We start from the raw sequence: 6114 nt of genomic DNA on the forward strand, positions 1-6114 counted from the left end.
CTGAAAAAGCCCATGTGATTCCTTGGACATAGGCCAGAACCTGCATCATGGGCTAGTGGGATGGAAAAGGGAACTAGGAACACAGAAACCACCAGTTCTGTGCTAGGTTCTGTACCAGGTGCTTGTCAGAGGCAATCACTCATTCTAACAACTTTTCAATATAGACATTATTTACCACCAAATTACAGATGAGAAAACTGAGACTCAAATGAGTCAATTACTTACCTAAGGTCATACAACTAATAAGTGGCAAAACCAACATTCAAATCCAGGCCTCTTCCCTGGAGTTGCCTCCAATGAAACTGGGCAGCAAGCAGTTCAAATCCCCAAATCCAAAATGACAGTGGTGAACTTGAGTCCAGTTTAGGCTGTCATCCATACCTTGGGTGATACATGGCAGACATCTCTAAAGACTGGCAATATTTTCAGTTGGGCCAGTGGAACAGGTAGGATGGGGTAGAAGAACAAGGAGAAGAGGACAATCTGTCTGATCAGAGGCACATCCCAGCCAAGGCCATAGATGAGATCAGGAACAAGTCCAGTTTCAGGAGAGGGGCTGGTAGGTCCTTAGGCAAGGAACTACGAGTCCTACCTACAACTTAAGTTTGAACCCATATCAGAGGCAGAAGTCCAATAGTTTGGAACAGGCTCTGGGAGAAGGGGATGAGACTGGGAGAAGGGAGACAAGACAGAATGGGAGAGGGATAGAATGAAAGTTGTAGCTCAACAAATTGCAAGCACTTAGCAATTCATCTCAAAGTCACTAGACCTTGAGCTTAAAGTAGCAAGACCTCATCTGGTAGGGACATATCTCCTTAGGTACTAAGACTTCCTCAGCCTCACAGTGGGGTTAAGCCTGCAGTTAAAGCTCTTTAACACTGCTATCTAAGCATGGTTGTGTAAGAAAACCACAGAAATAATAAAAATCACCAGATTGTTTTTTGAGAGCATACTGTTGCTTGGCTCTGTGCTGCAGTCCAGAGGTGCATTGGTGACTGAGACAGACTCAGCCCTTCCCTCATGGAGCCACCTTCAAGTAGAGGAGTTAAACAGTAAACAACAACAACAGCAATAAAAGTAAACATTTGCAAGACAAATAGTTCTGAGATGTCAGGACAAGAGGCTGAGAGCAAAGAAAAAATAAAGGTGGGGGCACAACTTAGACTAGATACTCAGTGCAAGTGTCTCTGTGGAGGGCAAAAATAGCAAAGTAGGAGGGAAAGGAGTCCAGAAGAAGAAAGAGCAGGCCAGCCAGTGGGAACCACTTGTGAAATCTCAGGTGAGATCACATAAATAAGTGTCTTATCATTCTGAATTTGTAGACCAAAGCAAGGACCTAGAACTTTCCTTGAAATCAAAGTATAAAGAGGAACCATTGAGGCATTTTAAGATGGGATGTGGCATGATCTTTTAATTGGGAGAAGTCATTATTAATGTTATGAATATGCAATTGATGAAAAATTTCACTACAAATCGGTATTATTAAAACGGAAAACTGCATTCAAACACGTTCATTTTTCATTTTGATAGCTGTAAGCACCAGTAAATGTTGTTCACATAAATAACGAGACAGGAATGGAAGAAATCCTGTGATAGCAATATCAGTGAGTCTTTGTACAGCACGATGGCTTTTGCTGCTACGTGGAAGAAGCAGAGGGAAGACTGGGAAACCAGTGAGAAGGCTATGGCCATCATCTAGGCAAGGAACAAAATGGACAGCAGAGACAGAAAGAACAAGGTAGTTTGAAGATGCATCATGGGAGAAAAAAATAAAAATAGAGATTCTCTGATGGGATCTGAGTAGATGTGGAAAGTTAAGACATAGCGAGGAAGCAGGGATCCCACCTTCATTCCTACTGTAGCAACTGTAGCAACAGTTGCTATTTTTGATTCAAAGGGGAAAGGCCAACAAGTGAAAGGTTTCAGGACAGACATCAGAAGCCATATTTGGGACATTTTGGATTTGATACAGGCAAGCCGTGGGCATGGAGTCAATTTGGTGGTTGAGTCTAGAGCTCACAAGAAAGGTTCTGGTTTCTGGGAGCCGTCCAAAAGAAGTCTGCACAGAACCTCAAAAGATGACTGCATTGCCTCTGTATCCACAAGTTCTACAACTCCTTGCATATCAAATAGAGCCTGGGGTTTTACATCTGTCTGTAATTATTAAGTAAAGAGATTGGAAGTAAAAAAGAGGAATGATGTGACAAGAACACCAACAAAGAGACCAACTCCTCACAGTACTGTTCACATTAGGAAAACACAAGAAATAATCTAATTACCATTAACAGAGGTGAGGCTAAATAAGGCATTGTATACTCCTTAAATGAACTATAATCCAGCTATTTGAAATTGCTACTTTGTGGGCTGGGTTTGTGGCTCAGAGGTAGAATGCTCACCTAGTATGCGTGAGGCACTGGGTTTGATCCTCAACACCATATAAAAATAAAATAAAGATATTGTGTCCACCTATAACTAAAAAATAAATATTTTTAAAAAGGAAATTGATACTATAAATCTACATTTATTTTATTTTCTAAGATGAAAAAATATCTGCAATCTATTATATGGGAGTAAGGATATTATAAAGAATATGCTATGTAAATCACGACTTTTTTGGCTAGGGAAAAATAAATTGATAACAATAATGATATGCCCACCCAGAAAAATCCTGAAGAAAAAAATATTTACACCAAAACTTGAATAGTCAATACTTTGGGTGGGGAACCTCTGGGTGAGTTTTACTTTTTTTTTCCCCCTACAATTTTTACAATGCTTTACCAGATTACAGTTCTATATCTGTATGCTTTTACTTCCACTTTTATATAAAAAGAAAGAACAACAACAAACAAGTCATTTTTCTTGGGACGAACTAGACAAGCAATAGTCTGGAAACTTCAGGTGTCAGGCTGGCAGCCAGCTGCTCTGCTATTGCTGTGATCAAAACATTGTCGGTATTTGTTCAGTTCAATTCACCAACAGTTCCACACACCTCCAGGGCGGGCTCCAGCTAGGTGGAAGCAGATGGGTCCACCTCAGTCCCTGATCTCTATAAGCTCACAAGGAAACAACATGGCGTCATTGATAGAAGATTATATTAGTTTGCGAGGGCTATCATAACAATATGCCACAAACGGGTGGCTTAAACAAAAAATATCTACATTCCTACAGTTCTGAAAGCTGCCAGCCCAGACTGAAGTCCAGCAGGTCTGGTTTGTGCTGAGGACTCTGTGGCTCACAGATGTCCCCTTCTTGCTATGTCTTCACAGGGTTCTCATTCTGTTCACATCTGTGTCCTAACCTCTAGAGAGAACTAGGGCTTACCCTCAGAACTTCTTCACAAACTAATCACCTCCTTAAATGTCCTGTCTCCCAATGAAGCTGCATTCTGAGGCATTAGGGGTTTAAGACCTCAACACCTAAGTTTCAGGGAGAAAAAAAAGCTAGCCCATAACAACAACCCACATGATTTCTCTTTCAATGGTAAGATTACTGCTTATAGAAGTCTCAAATTTTCTTCCTAAAATCTGAACTGGATATTTAGAAATACCTTACAAAATAATTAGGGATAATCAGATAATGAAAACTATTCTGTCATCTTATAAAGAGGTTAGGTACTAGATGACACATTCACTTTTATTATTTACATTCAAAATATGGAAAAATTGACCAAAATATAGTGAAGAAAACGTTTTCATTCAGACACCTACATGACTTCAAAAAGGAACACTTGAAATGAAATTTCCAGAGAGTAAGTTCATGTTTATTAATGTAATAGAACTTTGTAATCTATTAGCTGCTCCTCAGATCACTTTGTCTTGTGTGTAAAAAAGTGAATCCAACCTAAATAAACTTAGGAATTAAAATGCTCACAAAACTTAAAAAAATATTTTCCATATGTCATGTTTGTAAACCTCTCTTTGTTCAGGAACGCTCAAAATCCATTCTGCTTTAAAAAATTCATTCCATATGGAAGGAAACAGAAAACACCTATAACTGGAAAAAAAGGTGACTTCCCAAGGGACTTACTGGAGAAAACCCCTAATATCTGTCCATTATGACAAAAATTAAATGTAAGAAAATGACTCTATTCTAAATTAAAAGAAGCTCATTCTTTCTTGGCAATAACCAAGATAATGCTAGCAACATTCCCTATTTAGTACACATGAAAAAAAAGAAAAGAAAAGAAAAAGAATACCCCCTCCTACACCCTCTGCATTATCTTTTGTGTGACATTCTACCTGAAAACTAAAAGAGATACTGTCAAAAATTCTCAGTGTTTACCACTGCAATGCCAGGTAATGGGATAGATGGTCAACAGATGTGTATTGGACATAAGTTGGCTCTCTCTGAACTGTATTCCCTGTTGCCTCATGTCTTTTTGAAATTGTAACCAAAATTTCTTTGGCACCATCCCTCTCCCAATTTCAGCCACATTGTGTAGATTGCCTCCACCCTACTGCACCAGGAAAGGGGTCCCATGGAGCTTAAGTCAATCAACACTTCCTACCTACTCTATCCACCATGATTGATTTAAAGATGAGCTCACTGGTTAGTCAGAACAAAGAAGATATAAAATGATTTTACTGAACATTCTTGGGAAAAAGAAGCTATCTCTCTCCCCTAGTGGGTAGATTTTGAAGAATTAAAACAGTCATTTTGATATGTAAAAATAAAAAGCCTGGGGCTGGAGTTGTGGCTCAGTGGTAGAGCACTTGCCAAGCATGTGTGAGGCACTGGGTTCGATTCTCAGCACCACATATAAATAAATGAACAAAACAAAGGTCCATCAACAACTAAAAAAATTTTTTTTTAATTAAAAAATAAAGAGCCTGGTACTTTGTAGGTCACTAGATGGAGCTTCAAACTGAAGTACATGCATGCATACTTAGAATGTGTTAGGGTGACATATCGTTCTCTTGAATGTTCAAGTTAGTTTGAATTTTGTTTTTTGTCAATTACAACCAAAAGATTGATAACTGGTTAAAGTGAAAAACATGCATGAACTAAGTGATAAATCAGACATCTAGCCCCAGCAAGTACACAAGGAGAAGATTGCTATAAATGCACCTTCTATTCAAGGTACACAAGATAAAATGCTGATAAAGCTAAATCTACCCCAAATTCCGAATTCCCACCTCTTCTCTTGATAAATTTCCAATCAACATATGGATGCATCATTTTGTAAATCCACAGTAGCAAATATATGACCCTAAAATGATTTTCTTTTCTCCCATCCTGTCATCAGTTCTTGTATTTGATTATTTTGACATAACTGAGTATATATTTTGCAAAGTAGGGAATGGAACTACTTTTATCTAGAATAAAAATAAGCCCTGTGTTAGAAACTTTACATATATAATCTCATTAAACTGCATAAAAGCCCTGTGGGGAAGATTTTAACATCCTCATTTCATAAGTGATAAAAAGAAGGTTCAGAAAAGACATGTAGCTTGTGTAAGATTACACAGCAAATAGGTTGTAGCGCTGAGATGCCAGCTCAGATCTAATTACTAAACCTGTGTTTTTGAGTTATTTGTTTATTCATTTCAGTATCTTTTGCATGCCTCTGTGATAAGCAATGGAATGCAGAAGAGAACTATTATAAGACTCTCTCCCCAAGGAGTTGAAAACCTTGGGGAAAAGAAACACATGTATGTAGTCCAATTATCACAATGCACAAAAATTGCTTTTACAGAAGAACAGACAAAGTTTGATGGGAACATAGAAGATGGAACCTGAGTGTAAAAGAAAGACTTCAAAAAGCAGGATAATGGGGGCTGGGGATCTAGCTCAATTGGTAGAGTGCTTGCCTCATATGCACAGGCCCTGGGTTCAATCCCCAACACCACACACACCCACACACACACACACACACACACACACACAACATAATACTAAGTAAAGAAGAAAAAAATAGAAAAGCAGAAGCCGAAGCACTGAGGGAAAGGGAAGGAGAGAGGCATGGAGGGAGGGACCAGCCTGGAGCATCTAGACACCAATATTCACTATGATTGATGAATCAGGAAGGGTTTGGCAGGAAGGAGAAGAAATAAATGAAATTGGAGAGGCCCACCACATGATGGAGAGAAGAGGTGGAGAAGTATTGATGCCAAT

The sequence above is a fragment of the Marmota marmota genome, unplaced genomic scaffold (assembly GCF_001458135.2).
Source record: "Marmota marmota marmota unplaced genomic scaffold, marMar, whole genome shotgun sequence".
Classification (NCBI taxonomy): Eukaryota; Metazoa; Chordata; class Mammalia; order Rodentia; family Sciuridae; genus Marmota; species Marmota marmota.